Source organism: Oncorhynchus gorbuscha, linkage group LG01, assembly GCF_021184085.1.
Source record: "Oncorhynchus gorbuscha isolate QuinsamMale2020 ecotype Even-year linkage group LG01, OgorEven_v1.0, whole genome shotgun sequence".
Classification (NCBI taxonomy): domain Eukaryota; kingdom Metazoa; phylum Chordata; class Actinopteri; order Salmoniformes; family Salmonidae; genus Oncorhynchus; species Oncorhynchus gorbuscha.
The window spans coordinates 37,036,043-37,055,378 of record NC_060173.1 but is presented as its reverse complement, the minus strand read 5'-3'; positions in this window follow the sequence as shown (position 1 = coordinate 37,055,378).

The following is a 19,336-nucleotide window of genomic DNA, read 5'->3' as shown; positions in this document are numbered from 1 at the left end:
CTGCCCCCTCCTTTGCTTGTTCTGCTCACTATGACTAATTTGTTCCCATTGGAAACGACAGGCTGTGGGCTATCTTGGTCTAGTTATTCAAATCTTTGCTAGTCGTCTCTCAGTTGAATGACAACAAACACTTACTGTTCCCACCCCTAAATCAAATCTAATTTTATTTGTCCCACACACATGGTTAGCAGATGTTAATCCGAGTGTAACCGATGTGAAATGGCTAGCTAGTTAGCAGGATGTGCGCTAACGGCGTTTCAATCGGATACGTCACTCGCTTTGAGACCTTGAAGTAGTTGTTCCCCTTGCTCTGTGAGGGCCGCGGCTTTTGTGGAGCGATGGGTAACATGCTTCGAGGGTGGCTGTTGTCGATGTGTCCGGAGGGTTCTTGTTTCGAGCCCAGATAGGGACGACGAGAGAGACGGGAGCTATATACTATCTTGTTACACGAGTGTAGCGAAATGCTAATGCAGTAATATCTAACAAGTAATATAACAATTTCACAACAACTACCTTATACACACAAGTGTAAGGAATTAATAAGATTATGTACATATATATGGATGAGCGATAGGCAAGATGCAGTAGATGGTATAGGGTACCGTATATAAATATGAGATGAGTAATGTAGGGTATGTACGCATGATATAAAGTGGCTAGTAATACATTTACTACATCCAATTTTTAATTATTAAAGTGGCTAGAGATATGAGTCAGTATGTTGGCAGCAGCCACTCAATGTTAGTGATGGCTGTTTAACAGTCTGATGGCCTTGAGATAGAAGCTGTTTTTCAGTCTCTTGGTCCCAGCTTTGATGCACCTGTACTGACCTCGCCTTCTGGATGATAGCAGGGTGAACAGGCTGTGGCTCAGGTGGTTGTTGTCCTTGATGATCTTTTTGGCCTTCCTGTGACATCGGGTGGTGTAGGTGTCCTGGAGGACAGGTACAGCTGTTTCAGTTAATGATTGTGTTTCAACCTAGATATTGAATTGATGATCATTAGCACCTGTTTGGCATAATGTTTAATCATACACCTGACTATATGCCTACAAAATCCCAGACTTCGTGCAAGTGTACCTACACCAAATATGGATTAGATTTTTCTTCTGATCACTCACTTTGCAATTAGTTAATTTATAAATATAATCTATTAACATGTCTATTTTTGAAATCATTCTTACTTTATAGCATTTTTTCACACCTGCCTAAAACGTTTGTGCTGTACTGTACTTTTTAAAGTTTTGCTATCATTCATACAATAAACTGTGAAGGTTATTGTATCCCCATTCATGTCAATGGTGGGATGCAGGCTTCAACATTCTAAACTGAAATGCCACAGAACATTCAGAATTTAAAACTAAAATATAAAAACACATTCTGAAGGAACGCATTCAAAGGAAATGGCGTTTTCTAATAATTTGTATTATTGTTTTGCCTCTTGTTGGAGCTTCCAAGTGTGGACAGTGTGCCGATTGTGAAATGTGTCCCTGTGTCGATTATGATATGTCGCCCATGTACCAAATGTGAAATATGGCCTGTAGCCTATGCCAATTGTCTGACAAAGAGGGACAAAATACCACAAACAATCACAAAATATTGAGTTTCAGAAAGACTAACGGTATGGGTTTCAGGCCCCAGGACTCTGAAGATATGGCGTTAACCAAAAAAATCTGCCAAAGTATAGACATGAATGCTGGTTAGCCAATGAGCGATAAAACCCCACCTTTGATTTACAGTGCAATCTGAGGCAGGCACAGTCCATTTAATGACAAATAAATAAATAAATATTCTCTGTGTGTTGCCACCTTGTCTTGGTAGAGGAGCTTGTTAGTCCCAAAGATCCCAAGAGGGGGAGGTTCCAGACTAAGAGTGATCCGAAACAAATTTCCAGAATGGAATACATTGCCATCAGTTTGTCAAAACCACTCTTACTGCAACACACAGCCCTTTAACACTTAAGTTACACCTAATGTAAGTAGGCAATGCAAAGACAAAGTACCTGGAGCTGAAGACAAATATGACTGTTTGATGTGCTATGTTGTTGCATCTTTCCCATGTTCCAATCCTTAATGTCAAGAACATGTGATTTTTGGTGCTTGCTCTAAGGACCTCACCTCATGATACAAAAGGTGGCGTAATACAGCTATATAGGATGTGTCTACTTATTGTTAAATCCAGAGCAGGCTAGTAGGAGGAGCTATAAGAGGAAATGCTCATTGTAATGGCTGGAATGGAATTAATGGAGTGGTTCCAAACACATGGAAACAACGTGTTTGACTCCATTCCAGCCATTACAATGAGCTTGTCCTCCTAAAGCTCCCCGCACCAGCCACCTGTGGTTAAATCCTTTATGAAAAAAGTAGCATTTCTAGTTTTCTTGAGAACTGACTTTACAATAGGCATATTGTCATAATTGCAGCAATAAATAATATGCTTTCTTATTGTTTGATTCAACAGCTCATAAAATTCCTTATTTTGGCGAGGATCTTTAAAGGGCACTAGGGAAGGAGGAAATTGCTCCTATTACTACTCCATTCGTTTCTAATATGGGTGATCTTTATGGGTTTATTGGTTTATAGTCAACTGTCCTGGAGTGTGAGGATATACAGACCACCTTGGTGCGGTCCCACATGGGACGGTGTAATCATTTTCCAATGGAGACATTTAATAAAAGCTTTCTCCAGCCAAGTGGAAATCCAGTTAGAGGAATCCCTATCCATCATCATTACCTAGTTTCTTTGGGTCTGTGTATTTGTCCCTTTTCAATGGGCTATGCCAAATCCCTTCTTTTGCTGAAGATGTCAATAAGGTAATATACTTAGACTGCATTAAATAACGTGTTCACTTTATTAGGTTAACTAGCAGTAAATAATCCAGGCTGTATCACAACCGGCCGTGATTGGGAGTCCCATAGGACGGCACACAATCGGCCCAGCGTCGTCTGAGTTTGGCCTGTCTAGGCCATCATTGTAAATAAGAATTTGTTCTTAACTGACTTGCCTAGATAAATACATTTTAAATTAAAATAAATAACAATATACACAAAATAGTGCCAAAATATCAGTATTTTGAGTAGACCTATTAATTAGGATTTAACACAACTAGAGCTGGGATTTCAAACTCTGTCATACAAGTGACTCCTGATAAGTGCTATAAAGTTTCATTCCGATAACATGTGTTTTAGTCACAACAGCCTCCTTTATTACATTTATTTGGAGTTGATTAAACTGTATCAAGACAGATGTGACCATGATCTCAATTGCCATGCCTGTAATTATATATACACGCAGCATGCTATAATCTAGTGGTTAGAGCGTTGGGCCAGTAATCTGTCGTTCTGCCCCTAAGCAAAGGAAGTTAACCCACTTTTCCCCGGGAGCCGAAGAAGTGGATATTGATTATGGCAGCCACCCGCACGTCTCTGATTCAGATGGGTTGGGTGAAATGGGGCAGACACATTTCTGTTGAATGCATTCAGTTGTACAACTGACCTTCCCCTTCCTGCTTTATTCTTTCCCTGATGATGGGGCTGCTGGACCATAGACTCTATTGCAGAGCTGGATAAGTAAAGTTTTCTAATGATCCAATAGATGTCAGTAAAGTACCAGACATCCACCCCTTTCACGCTCTGTGGCCTTGAATATGGTGTGTGTTGGTGATACATTGACACGTTTTGAAGGGAGACATTTGTGCTGCTGGCAATATACTGACTTTAGACACTGATATGGTAACTTTTATTTTACCTTGGGGGTTGAGTCAAAACTTTAAGAATACTTTTTATTTCTAGAAGTTATTAAAAATATGATTAAAGGTTACTAAAGAAGACAAGACAGATTTCACAAATACGCCTGGATGTTCATGAAATCTCTGTACTGGACAAGTCCCCCAAATGTAAACTGTATCAAGTTCCATCTGAGAATGTCCTGCAGGTTAGATAGGTCAGCCAACCCCCTGTTGATATTCTGTTTCAACTCTGATCTCTAGGGTGGCATTTTATCCATGTCCTAATCAGCTCTTAAAGAGCAGACATGATGCCAACTGCATGAGAAATGAGAAAATGTAAATGTACTTTTATAAATATCAATCTAAACATCCCTGTCTTAATACCATGCCGAACTAACAAGAATTGATGTACTTTTTTATAAATATCCATCTAAACATCTGTCTTAAAACCATGCTAAACTAACACGAATTGATGTCTCTGTGGCTGCTTTAAGAAATTGGTCTCTAGAGAGAGTTTGTAGGTTAATTTATTCTCTATCAGGTTGGCAGTGTGTGTGTGCTGTCACCAGTTTTAAACCTGCGGCAGTGCTCACCTTGTTTGCAGAACTGCCCAAGATAACTTATAATAGCTCCTTAGGGTGGCTGCTGCCGGTTGACTCTGGCAGTGCATAAGATAGCAGTTTATTTGTTTGTTTGTCCCGTGAGTTTTTGGCCGGGCTGTCCTGGGTCTTGTTTGGCTCGGGTCCCTGTTGGGCTTCTATTTCTGAAACCCAAGTGGCTCTTAATGAACCTGGCAGGGCTGGCACGGGCCCTCAGCAAACCCAGGCCTGAGCAGACCCTTCTTCTTCTGCCTTGGCAGACACCCTCCGTTTGCTCTCTCTGGCTTCCTAATTTAGTAACGGCGGATAAAAATATGCGCTAACGAACAAGGTCTGGTATGTCAGGCTGGCGTCCAGGGGAGAGAGCGAGGGGGAGAAAAGGGGGGTGTTGTTTTCACAGCAGGCACACAGTGACAGAGGAGTGAAGCCACGGCACAGACTTCTCCTACATCTGTGTGTGCTCTGAATTTCTTCCCCCAGCCAAACACTCTCTCCCCTTTACCTTTAAATCCCACTGTTAGTAGCTTATGTAAGAAACCTCCACAGTGAGTGCTGTTATAGTGAGTCTGCAGTGGGTTTGGGCTCCTGGCTATATTTGTAAAAATGTCTTGTGTGAAAATGCTGGACTCTCTGTGACACCCGGCTTCTCGGCATCTTTCCAGGCATCATAGGGCATTCTAAAGGGGAGCTGCTGTTTGATTTTGATTTGAAAACGTTTATATTTTCATGTATGTCAATGATCAATTAGGCTTATATGAAGAGTTGTCCAACCTTCCTAGTGTTTTTCTGCATGTAATTGCATCCTCACATTTAGACATTGTCATGACAATCTCCCCATCCTGTTCACAGTTCAAGGGGCTCATGTCAACCTTGTTGACTTCACTTGCATGTCCCGCAGCTACAAATTAAATCAACCCCCCCCCTAGCATGTGGTTAAAGGAGGCAATAGCACACAGACAGTATTTTACTATGTAGCATTTTTAGGCAGTGTGATTATAGTTTAGCACTCAGTTTTTGGAAACATAGCTAAATGAGTGACTCAATAAGATATTATTAGTGTCATAGACCAACCTGTGCGATACCTCTGTGAAAAATAGAGAGGTGAACAGGGACTACAGGTGATTTCCCCTGGGCTGCACTGTAGGTACAAGGCAGCGCCTCTGTGTTTGTGATCATGAGCTGTTTTCATGTTGACAAACCGCTCTGTCTGCTTCTCAGCACCCACCTTTCCACCCCCCACCTGGTGTGGTGCACTGTCCTCTCTGTCACACAGACACCAAGCTGCCAAGCCACAGGACCTTATTTGAGTCACGTAACGGAGACAGGTTTCACAATAACATTATCTTTATTGAGTTAGTTGTATTTTGTAATTAATACAATTGCAATGCATCATTTACAGCTTTGAACCCATTTATATCTCATCAAGGACAGTAATTTGTTTTTGATTTACCCTCAGATATCTCTAATTGTTTCAGGATTCCAGCATGGCATTCAGGCTGTACATGTTTTCTTTTTGAATTGTCACAAGCATAACCTTTTATACACACTTTTATACAACTGGAAAGGAGCATGACAAACTAATTGACATATTTCAGGAATTTGTCTAATCCTTTTCGATATCATACTCATGTTTGCTAGTGAAGTCACAGTTATTTGTCTGAGCCACAAACTAACACCTCACTTTCAGTCATACAGATGTCCCCACTTCCTGTCTTAGTTTACCAACAAACATTCATCCCTCGGCCATATGATCCCCTGCATTGTTCAACCCACGTTCTCTAAGGTGTTTCCAATCACAAAACTTCAAATGTGCTCTTTGAATATGATACATAACTTGGAGTAGTACCGTGGAAACATTAGAGACACCCTTCCAAAAAAGGCGATAGTTTAACATATCATTTAACATATGATCTAAAGTTGTATGTGTTCAGTGCTTAGTCTATGTGTTTGTACTGTTACATGATACTATGCCGTCATTTTGCTAGGATAGCCAAGGCTTTGAAATGCAGTTCACTACCAGGGAAAAACTCATCCGAGGAGCCACATCTATTCCTAACTTTGAGGTAAAACAACGTTGAAGTTAAACAACACAATGCTGTCTGCCAGAGAGGAGGAAAGATTTCCAACTTTCTCCGAATTTATCTCCATCTTATGATTATTTATAATGAACTGAAACCAAATTTTGGGAAAAAGCTGGAGCACATTCTTGGCTGTAAAATTGCATAAGTGGTTTAACACTTCAACAAAGGTGTCTTATTCTGACTCACAGCACATATGCTAATAGCTTCACAGCTGCTGCACTTCAGATAAAGACCGCTTTTCACACGCAGAGTGAGTAATGTGTCCCAGTACTTTAATCAAATCGTTTGTGCAAGTAATGCAGCAGTTAAGAAGAAGAAACAAAGCCAAACACTTAAGCCAGGCGCCCCTAGCTTTGAATCAGAGCGAGACTGTCCATGGCAGTAGCATGATACAGTTATGATAAGATAAGCTGTGTTTCCATCCAGCAGAAGTTCATTCCATGCCTGCATTTGGGTTTTAAAATAGCTTCACATTCACATTTGAATTGTTCTATACTATGGAAAGTCTTAGAATGGCTTAGACTGCTGTTTTATCCTCGCAAACCTTGGCCTAAATGTAGGCGTATGCCGAGAACAAATATCCCATTGTTTCAGAGCTAAAGCCTCCACTCACACTCCTTTTTGGTGTCAAAATCTATGATTCTGGAAAGCTTTGGAGGTGATATTGTTTGCCTTTTGTTTTAGACAATGGCACAGTAAACCAATAACCATGTTTTGTTTGCTGACAGTGTGTAAATTCCTTTGTAATTGCAGTTTTAGCAGCATTGTGACAGGGAGATACATGTGTTGGAGAGTTTTGTCAGCGAGCGAAGGCTATGTAGCACATCCAGGCTTAGCTTTGCTCAGACACAGTCTGTTTCGTAAACATACAGCAGGCTGCTCCAGGAGTGTGCTCAGGTGTTTGTCTGCTTGGTGAGGCTTCCCCTGAACGGTGTAGCAGAGGGCAGTGCTCCAGGTAAAGAGGAGGTCTAGTAGCCCTGTGTCCCTGGAACACCCTCCTGTTCATGCTAAAACCACTGCCCTCTGTCATCCTGGTGTTAACCAATGGAAAATGTGAGAGATGCTATTTCGCTCACTCAGGGAGCAGAAATTCATGGTTTATTGTGCTAATGCCATTGAGAGGTCCAGCGTCAACACACCATGAGGCGACCTCATTTCACCTATTTGTTTAGCCAGAGTTGTGCAAATGGATATTCAGGTGAAAACTAACAATCTTTGCCTCCAGCTTTTTGCAGCTTATAGGGTTTTTGTCCTTACTCAGTTTATTTAACAGCATCTGAGATGTTAGATCTCCGATGTCTCACAAGCTGCATGGCTACAGGCACTGTTGCCAAGATAAGAAGACTTTCCCCTGTGCTTAGATAGAGGCTCTTATGAGAAAACTCACAAATGTGCTTGTACATCAATAAACAGTCAGTGCACTTTGATGAAGTTACTGGACACAAAAAGCAACTGTACTTTTTACAGTTCCTGTTATTTTGAGCTTGAGTTAACTAATTACACTACTTTTGTCAGCCATAATTAGTTATGTAAAACATTTTTTGAAGTAAAATTAATGCCATGAAGTTTCCGTCAGATCCTTATATGGCCTGCTGTGTATTGAAACCATAAACAGTCCTAGTGATCTCAGAGGGAGTTATGTCACCTACTTTGTGACTGTGAGTGAGAGGCTAAATGTCTGCCCATGGTCCTCTGACCTTTGTGGCTTCTCTACTGTGTTGGTTGAGAAAAGTGGGGGTCATGTGATGCAGTGGTATCAATAATGGAGTAAAGGCACTCCCTTTGCCATTGGCTGCCATGTGGGTTAGAAGAGGCTCTCGGAGGACAGGGGAAATTGATGAAGAGCACCGAGGAGAGATTCTAAACGCCACCTCAGTGCCGAGCTACCCCAGACTCTCCCCCTGCACTCGCTCACAGCCCCCCCCCCTCCTGAGTAAACACAGCCTGACGCTCTTCAAACAACCTTTAAATTAGCCTTGTTTTTCAGAGCTCACAATCCGTTAGGCCTTTCCTGGAAAGATGCTTGTTACCTTTTTTCACTCTCTCTTTTGTTTCCCCCCCATCGTAAATGGATGCATGATACATTTATTGGGAGTCTGGAGTGTAGTGGATGGTAGGGGGCTGTGTGGCAGACTGTCGACCAGTCTCCAGAGTGACTTGAGGAGACTTGAGACTTTACATTTACATCTACTGTACGAAATGCCAAATACAGTAGATGTAGACCTTACCGTGAAATGCTTACTTACAAGCCCTTAACCAACAATGCAGTTCAAGAAGTAGAGACTAAATAAATTAAAATAAAACATTTAATAAAAGTAACACAATAAAATAACAGTACCGAGGCTATATACAGGGGGTACCGGTACCGAGTCAAAGAGCTGGGGTACAGGTTAGTCGAGGTCATGTAAATGTTGTTTGCGCTCGCAAGGCTGCCAGCGCAGATGGCATCTCCAGCCACGTCCAAGAAGGCAAAGGTAACTAAACTAAATGACTATCGCCCCGTAGCACTCACTTCTGTCATCATGAAGTGTTTTGAGAGGCTAATCAAGGATCATATCACCTCTACTTTAGCTGTCACCCTAGACCCACTTCAATTTGCTTTCCGCTCCAATAGATACACAGACAATGCAATCGCCTTAACACTCAACACTGCCCTATCCCATCTGGACAAGAGGAATACCAAAAATAATGTCTACAGCTCAGCATTCAACACCATAGTACCCTCCAAGCTCATCGTTAAGCCGGAGGCCCTGGGTCCTAACCCCGCCCTATGTAATTGGGTCCTGGACTTCCTGACGGTCCGCCCCCAGGTGGTGAAGGTAGGAAACAACATCACCACTTTGCTGATCCTCAACACTGGGGCCCCAAAAGGGTGCGTGCTTAACCCCCTCCTGTACTCCCTGTTCACCCATGACTACGTGGCCATGCACGCCTCTAACTCAATCATCAAGTTTGCAGATGACACAACAGTAGCAGGCTTGATTATCAACAACGACGAGACAGCCTACATGGAGGAGGTGAGGGCAGCAAAACATCCTCTCACTCAACGTCAACAAAACAAAGGAGATGATCGTGGACTTCAGGAAACAAAAGAAGGAGCACCCCTCCCAATGGGACAGCAGTGGAGAAGGTGGAAAGTTTGATATTCTTTGGCATACAGCAGGGTAGCCTAGTGGTCAGAGCTTTGGACTAGTAACCGGAAGGTTGCAAGTTCAAATCCCTGACCTAACAAGGTACAAAATCTGTTGTTCTACCCCTGAACAGGCAGTTAACCCACTGTTCCTAGGCTGTCATTGAAAATAAGAATTTGTTCTTAACTGACTTGCCTAGTTAAATAAAGATGAAATTAAATACACATCATAGACAAACTGAAATGGTCCACCCACACAGACAGTGTGGTGAAGAAGGTGCAACGGTGCCTCTTCAACCTCAGGAGGCTGAAGAAATTTGGCTTGTCACCTAAAACCGTCACAAAACTTTACAGATTATTTTACAGACTGTATCACAGCCTGCAACTGCACCGCCCACAACCACAAGGCTCTCCAGAGGGTGGTGCGGTCTGCACAACGCATCACCGGGGGCAAACTACCTGACCTCCAGGACACCTACAGCACCCGATGTCACAGGAAGGCAAAAAAGATAATCAAGGACAATAACCACCCGAGCCACTGCCTGTTCACCCAGATACCATCAAGAAGGCCAGGTCAGTACAGGTGCATCAAAGCTGGGACCGAGAGACTAAAAAACAGGCCATCAGACTGTTCACTGTTTAGACCATCACTAACACAGAGAGGCTGCTGCCTACATACAGACTTGAAATCATTGGCCACTTTAATAAATGGATCACTAGTCACTTTAATAATGCCACTTTAATAATGTTTACATATCTAGCATTACTCATCTCATATGTATATACTGTATTTTATTACATATATTGCATCTTGCCTATGCCGCTCTATCATTGCTCATCCATATATTTATATGTATATATCCTTTTTCCATTCCTTTACTTAGATTTCTGTGTATTAGGTAGTTGTCGTGGAATTGTTCAATTACATGTTAGATACTGCTGCATTGTCGGAACTAGAAGCACAAGCATTTCGTTACACTCGCAATAACATCTGCTAATCATGTGTATGTGACCAATCAAATTTGATTTGATTGGATGTAGGTAGGGGTAAAGTAGATAATAAACAGTGAGTAGCAGCAGTGTAAAATCAAGGGGGAGGGGCCTTTTTGGGCCTTCCTCTGATATCGCCAAGTTTATAGGTCCTGGATGGCAGGAAGCTTGGCCCCAGTGATGTACTGGGCAATACGCACTACACTCTGTGGTGCCTTACGGTCGGATGCCGAGCAGTTGCCATGTCAGGCAGTGATGCAAGCGGTCAGGACGCTCTCGATGGTGCAGCTGAAGAACCTTTTGAGGATCTGGGGACCCATACCAAATCTTGTCAGTCTCCTGAGGGGAAAAGGTGTCGTAGTGCCCTGTTCACGACTGTCTTGGTGTGTTTGGACCATGATAGTTTATTGGTGATGTGGACACCAAGGAACTTGAAACTCCCAGTTTTGTTTCCACGTAAACATAACCAAAGGTATATGAGTTACACTGCCCAGTTTTAACCAATGTAGCGCTGATGGGTTGCCAGCCTGGTCTCATAGACTAATTCTGCTAAACTCAAATTAGTATGATATGTTAGGTTTGGTATCGTTACATAAGACAGATCGTTAAAAAACTAAATTAGGTTGGTTGGCCTGGGTGGATAGATGGGCGTAACCTTAACCTTAACCCTTTTAGCTAACCCTTCCCCTAAACTTAACCCTTTAACCTAACTCATAAACTTAACCCCAACCTTAACCCTAACCCCTAACCTCTAACCTAGCTAATACTAGCTAGCTAGCTAACGTTCATAACATATCATATCATTGTGCAAATTCTGAACAAAATGTACATTTTGGACATTTGGACATTTGTATCATAGTCTACATTTTGCAAATTCATAACATATAATATGAATTTTAATTCGTAACATATCATACGAAATGGGTGATGGACACACAAATTAATAGATACCATACGAAATGCAGTGTCATGAATTTACAAACAGAAAAATACGAAATGCTATGAGACCAGGTTGGGCCTGCCAGTTGTGCAGACCGGGACAGAGGTGATATGCAGGGTATGCACATAATCTGAAGAGGGATGTGGGAGGGGGAATGTACACTGAACAAAAATAAGAACTCAGCATATGTATTTTTTACCTTTATTTAACTAGGCAAGTCAGTTAAGAACAAATTCCTATTTTCAATGATGGCCTAGGAACAGTGGGTTAACTGCCTGTTCAGGGGCAGAATGACAGATTTGTACCATGTCAGCTCAGGGGTTTGAACTTGCAACCTTCCGGTTACTAGTCCAACGCTCTAACCACTAGGCTACCTACCATGTTCCATGAGCTGAAATAAAAGATCCTAGACATTTTCCATAAGCACTAAAAGCCTATTTCTCTCAAATTCTGGACATTAGTGAGCATTTCTTCTTTGACAAGATAATCCACCCACCTTGTGCTGGGGACAATAAAAAGCCCATCTAAAATTTGCAGTTTCGTCACACAACACAATGCCACAGATGTTTTGAGGGAGCGTGCAATTGGCATGCTGACTGCAGGAATGTTCACCAGAGCAGTTGCCAGATAATTGAATGTTAATTTCTCTACCATAAGCCACCTCCAATGTCGTTTTGGCAGTATGCCCAACTGGCCTCACAACCACAGACCACGTGTAACCACACCAGCCCAGGACCTCCACATCAGGTTTCTTCACCTGCAGGATTGTCGGACAGCTGATGAAACTGTGGGTTTGCACAACCAAAGAATTTCTGCGCAAACTGTCAGAAACCGTCTCAAGGAAGCTCATCTGCTTGCTCGTCATCCTCACTAGGGTCTTGACCTGACTGCAGTTGACCTGACTGCAACTTCAGTGGGCAAATGCTCACCTTCGAAGGCCACTGGCACACTGGAAAAGTGTGCTTTTCACGGATGAAGCTGTACCTGGCAGATGGCAGACAGTGTGCATGGCGTCATGTGTGCATGGCGTCTGTTTGCTGATGTCAATATTGTGAACAGAGTGCCCCATGGTGATGGTGGAGTTATAGTATGGGCAGTCATAACCTATGGACAACGATTACAATTGCTTTTTATCAATGGCAATTAGAATGCACAGAGATACTGTGACATGCTCCTAAGGCCCATTGTTATGCATTCATACGCCGCCATCACCTCATGTTTCAGAGTGATAATGCACAGCCCCATGTTACAAGAATCTGCACACAATTCCTGGAAACGGAAAATGTTCTTCCATGGCCTGCATACTCACCAGACTTGTCACATGTTTGGGATTCTCTGGATCAATGTGTAAGACAGTGTGTTCTAGTTCCCGCCGATATCCAGCAACTTCGCACAGCCATTGAAGAGGAGTGGGACAACATTCCACCGGCCTCAATCAACAGCCTGATACACTCTATGCGAAGAGATGTCGTGCTGCAAGGGGGCACCAGATACTGATTGGTTTTCTGATTCACGCCCCTGTGACCAACAGATGCATATCTGTATTCATAGTCATGAAATCTATAGATTAGGGCCCAATGAATTTATTTAAATGGATTGATTTCCTTATATGAAATATAACTCAGTAAAATCTTTGAAATTGTTGAACGCTGCTTTTATATTTTTGTTTTATGTAATAATGTAATATTTAGTAGTTCAAATCCCAAAATGCATTCTGATTTGTCACTTAGCCATGCATTGTCATAAGGTATGACCTTCATTACCTTTTTTAGGAAGCTCATTGGATCCCAGTTGGTTGGGATCTAATTGAGAGGGGAAAAAGTTGTTCACTTTTGCAGTAGCTACTAGGTTCGTTACGTTTTGGGAGCAGCGTGCTGAATAATTATAACAAGGTGGCTAAGCTTTGATCAGCATGGATATGCGAAAATGGCTGGCTGGGCAAAAACCACCATGTCGAGGGCGAATTCAAGCTCACCGACCAGCCTGCAGGCCCAACCACTGAGGTTGAGGAGCCTAGCAGTAAATGTAATACCCACCCATCCTCCACGCCGCCTGCTGACCAACAAGATCGAGAAAAGCCACGGCCTAGCACCAACAACACAAGGTTAACATCACATCACGCACCTGCACTTCCGTTACTCCAGCCACTAGCATCTGAGGAACTGTTCAATCTAATGAAAACTGAAGCATAGTTTTTATTGTGGCTCACACATTTTTGCAAAGTGAAATCGCAACCACAGCCAGCAACAACAAATGGACTCCACTCAGCGTTCAAATGGACTCCACACTGCGGGTCTTTATCAGCAATGCCAACTGTTGGCACTGAAACACAAGAAAAGATTTTGGGGCATAAACAACAATGTGATAAAATGTGTTCTCCACACTGAAGAACGTATTCCGTGAACAGAGACCCTGAACATAGAGCATGTTACATCAGTGAAAAACCCAACTTGGTCGCTGGCATATGAGAGGGACCTGACAAGTACGTTTTTCCAGGAAGGATAATGGAATCAGAAACTTTTCACCAGGTTCAACACAACATGAATGAGGCTGCAATTCTTCTAAATGGTAAGCTACAACCTTTATGGCCCTGGCCGCCGTACCAGAATTCCTCATGTATCGGAAAACCTACTGGTTGTTTGGCTCATTTTTGGATGTAAATGTATAGTTTAGGCCTTTGCGTTTTACTGCAATGCATCTTTTAGATTTATCTATGATTCTTGATGTCATTACTTGCTTTTGCCAGTCTAATTGATAGATATACAGCTTGGTGTTATTTGATGGGTATAGGGACAATGACCAATGTAGCCTAGTTGGTTGTGCTTTGAGGTGAGCCTTGTCCTGGCGGTCCACATTGTTGGTGCTGAAATCCGCAGAGCATCTAAAGTTATCCTTTCATCATGCTGACTGGCGGTAGCCTTCTGTCCATGGTCCTGAATCAATGGTTACGGTGTGTGTTGTTTTAACGAGCGCATCACGGGCTACCAGTCTTCATGGGCCTTCTCTTCAACATCACATGCTTTCAGTTGTATGCAGTTGTGCATATGGCTGCCTTTCAGATAGGCCTACATTTTTGTACATTTTGTATGTCACAGTAGTAGAACAAATATCGTGTGTAGCCTACTTAAAGAAGTTCATTCTGTTATCATATATTTGCATTACACAGTCGTTGTGTGATAAGCTACTGTAAAACGAATGTCAATACTATGAAAACGACTCATAGCCTACTTTTTTTGTCCCTAATCTCTTGCTATAGCATGTGTGTTTGTGTGAAACTCTCCCACACAGAAAATATTGCGCACCTGGAGAAGTGGCGACTTGGTTGTGCTCATTGCATAGTGTCACAAATTCGAGAGCAATGTAGCTTATAATTGTAATTATAGAAGTTTAAGCTATGAAACCTGTAAGCATCTTTGATAGGGGTGCTCATTCTGTCGAGCTGATCTGTGCGTGTTGGTAGGCACTAATAGTGTGTAGGCGTACGGCAGCTATGGCTGCTATGGCTGCATATCTTTCTTGTGTTATTCTACAAAACAGCGGTTGTTGACATGAATGGCTACATTTCAGATACATTTTTCTATATTTGAACAGTAGTGCGACCAATCTACCCTGTTTTATTAGGGATCTAAAGCAATACTAGTTGTCCCCCCATGGATTTAAAATTCTCCCTCATGTCACACCCTAATCTGTTTCACCTGTCTTTGTGCTTGTCCCCCCACCCCTCCAGGTGTTGCCCATCTTCCCCATTATCCCCAGTGCATTTATACCTGTATTCTCTGTGTCTGTTGCCAGTTCATTTTATTTTGTGAAACCTACCAGCGGTTTTCCCCTTGCTCCCGTCTGTCCTAGTTCTTGTTTTCTCGTTTTTCCCGGTTTTGACCATTCTGCCTGCCCTGACCCTGAGACTGCCTGCCGTTCTGTACCTTGCCACAACACACTGGATTATTGACCCCTGCCTGCCCTGACCCTGAGACTGCCTGCCGTTCTGTACCTTGCCACAACACACTGGATTATTGGCCCCTGCCTGCTCTGACCCTGAGACTGCCTGCCGTTCTGTACCTTGCCACAACACAGTGGATTATTGGCCCCTGCCTGCTCTGACCCTGAGACTGCCTGCCGTTCTGTACCTTGCCACAACACAGTGGATTATTGACCCCTGCCTGACCTGACCCTGAGACTGCCTGTCGTTCTGGACCTTTTGTATCTTATCTGGATTACTGACCTATGTCTGCCTTTGACCTGTTGTTTTGCCTGCCCCTGTACTAGTAATACACTTTTGTTACTTCGACACTGTCTGCATCTGGGTCTTACCTGAAACGTGATATCTCAGACATGTCATCCTGGAGCCGGGCCTGTATCTGCGACACAATTTTTTATTGTTGTAAAGGACAAATGACAGAGAACGAACTACGGTTGGCAATTCATTCCTTTCAGACTGGGAAAACCCCTGGCCTTGGTCGCATTCCAATAGACATACACTACATGACCAATAGTATGTGGGCACCTTCTCATCGAACATCTCATTCCAAATCATAAACATTAGTATGGACTTGGTCCCCTTTTTGTTGCTATAACAGCCTCCACTCTTCTGGGAAGGCTTTCCACTAGATGTTGGAACATTGCTGCAGGGACTTGTTTAGTGAGGTTGGGCACTGATGTTGGGCAATTAGGCCTGGCCTGCGTTCTAATTCATCCCAAAGGTGTTCAATGGGGTTGAGGTCAGGGCTATGTGCAGGCCATTCAAATTATTCCACACCAATCTCGACAAACCATTTCTGTATGGACCTCGCTTTGTTCACGGGGGCTTTGTCATGCTGAAACAGGAAAGGGACTTCTCCAAACTGTTGCCACAAAGTTGGAAGCACACAATGTATTGTATGCTGTAGAGTTAAGATTTCCCTTTAGTGGAACTCTAAGGGGCCTAGCCTGAACCGTGAAAAACAGCCACACACCATTATTCCTCCTCCACCAAACTTTACAGTTGGCACTATGCATTGGGGCAGGTAGCGTTCTCCTCACATCTGCCAAACCCAGATTCCTCTGTTGGACTACCAGATGGTTAAGCATGATTCATCACTCCAGAGAAGGCATTTCCACTCCCGCAGAGTCCAGTAGCAGCTTACTTTACCCCACTCTAGCTGACGCTTGGCATTGCACATTGTTGATCTTAGGCTTGTGTGTTGCTGCTAAGCCATGGAAACCCCTTTCATTTAAGCTCCCGACAAACAGTTATTGTGCTGACGTTGCTTCCAGAGGCAGTTTGGAAGTCGGTAGTGAGTGTTGGAAACGAGGACAAACTATTTTTACGTGCTACGCATGTCAGCACTTGGCGCCACCGTTCTATGAGCTTGTGGCCATTGTTGCTCCTAGACGTTTTCCCTTCACAATATTAGCACTTACAGTTCACCGGGGCAGTTCTAGCAGGGCAGAAATTTGACAAACTGACTTGTTGGAAAGGCATCCCATAACAGTGCCACATTGAATGTCACTGAGCTCTTCAGTAAGGCAATTCTAGTTCCACTGTTTGTCTATGGAGATTGCATGGCAGTGTGCTCAATTTTATACACCTGTCAGCAACGGGTTTGGCTGAAAAGCCAAATCCACTCATTTGAAGGAGTGTCGTCATACTTTTGTGTACATACTGTATAGTGTATATCAAACATTTTATGAATTACTGAAAGATACACTACTAGCATGTTTTAAATATTCATAGACTTTATCATATGGTAAACTGTCTGACACACAAAAAGAGGCACTGATTTATCTCTTACTGAAGTAGGAGCCTGGGGACAGACCTAATCTCCCCAAAATTGGAGGCCCCTCACACTTCAATGTTGGAATTTTAAAAATATTGGCAAAATGTATAGCTCATAGAATTAAAAATGTCTTACAGGATATTATTCTTCCCCGATCAGACAGGATTTTTTAAAGTAAGATATATTGGAGACAGCATTAGACAATTTCTTTGAAATAATTGAAAACTGTGAGAATTCAGGGAAACGAGGAATAATCTTTATAGCAGATTTTTTTGAAGCCTTCGATAAAGTACAGCTAGAATTTATTTAAGTGCCTGGATTATTTCAATTTTGGAGAATCTCTCATAAAATGGATAAAAGTCATGTATAACGTCATGTATAACGTATGTAAAATGATAAATAATGGTTATTTCTCTGAGAATTCTGAATTGTCTAGAGGTGTAAAACAAGGTTTCCCTCTATCACCATGCTTGTTTGTTATGAACATTGAATGGTTATCTATCAAAATCAGATCCAATGATAAAATCAAAGGGTTAGAAATTAACGGGTTAGAAACAAAGGTATCAATGTATGCTGTAAACTTCTCTCTTAAAGCCTCTATTATACCGAAACTGTATCTAAATCCAGTTTTTCCAGTAGTCTACCTAGAGAGGCATATCTGATGTTTTAAAGGTGGCTCTTTGCTGTTTTAACAGATTAAAACAATCCGTTTCTGGTGGATTGACAATGGAATCCCGTGTCAAATATCCTCCTTTTTAAACAAAGCCATACAGAATTGGTTTCAATTCCAATTTTATCCTCCAGAAGAGGCAGAACATGTATTACAGCAAATAATGTGGTTATACTCCAATGTACTGATAGAGGATAAACCAATTTTCTTGAAGAGAATGTATAAGGAAGGTAAGTATTATGTTTATGAATGACGTTGTAAAATTATGTCACTCAAGTAATTAATCAATGTGTATGGAGATGTATGCTCAATATAAAATTATAACCAACTCATCACTGCACTGCCACAAAAATGGAAGAGGCAATTGCTTAAAAGAGAAAGGAATTAATTAGTTTGTCTGCCACCAATTAAAAATGATAAATGGCTTAAAATGACCAATATAAATCGTAAAATATATCAGTTTTACTTACGGTCAAGAGGGTTGACAACTATGCTGCACACAATTCAAGATAGCTGGGAACAGATTTTTGAAGTTACCACAGCATCGGGTTTATGAACTGATATACAAAACCCATCAATCCGTTCTTTTCAATTTAAGCTATTATGTACAATTCTCGCTTCAAAAAGAATGCTCAGTATGTGGCATTGATCAGTTAGCCCTGTGCAGGCTTTGCCACGTAGAAACAGAATCAATATAGCATCTCTGTCTATCAGTGGCTGGGTTTTGGAGTCAGATCCAGGAATGGTTATTATGTCATAGTATCAGGGCGCTGTTGGACCTGCAAACGGTATTGTTGGGGGATTTGAAGGACCACAATCTTTGAATAGGAAATACCAATGTGCTCTTGGGTAAAATGTTTCTTTTTGGGTCAATTTCAGCAGAAATGTTGCAGATGGGGAGGTTCAAGTCCCTATTGAGACACCAAGGAAGAATGGAGGGATGTATTGCAAGAGGAAATAGTAGAATGATGATTTACTGGGAAAGATGGGTGGATCTGTGGCTGTCTGAAGGTGGAATTCATGAGTTTTGGGTTAAATACATACACACATGCACAGTATAAAGGTTTGAGGTCCTCCAATTAGGAGTTGGGAAATGATTACTGTATGTTTTGCGATAAGTTATTTATGTTTTCTGTTTTGGTTTCATGTTGTGAGCGGTGGGTGTGCTCGCTTCCATGCCCTCCCGGGCGTCGGGCGGTGCTTGGTCCTTCCCTCCCTTGGAAAATCCCTTTGGGCTGGGGGAGGGGGCAACACCCTGCCGGGGTCTCTGGGCAGCTGTGGGCGAGGGCATCCACTGATGGAGGCAGCCATTCCTATTGTCTCGGTATTGTGTTGTGTATATATGCAGTATAATAATCTATGCGTTGTTCAGTGATATTCAAGACATGTCCTGTAATACAAGCCCACACAACAATGTTAGAAACACGTAGAAACAGCTTGTTTTTT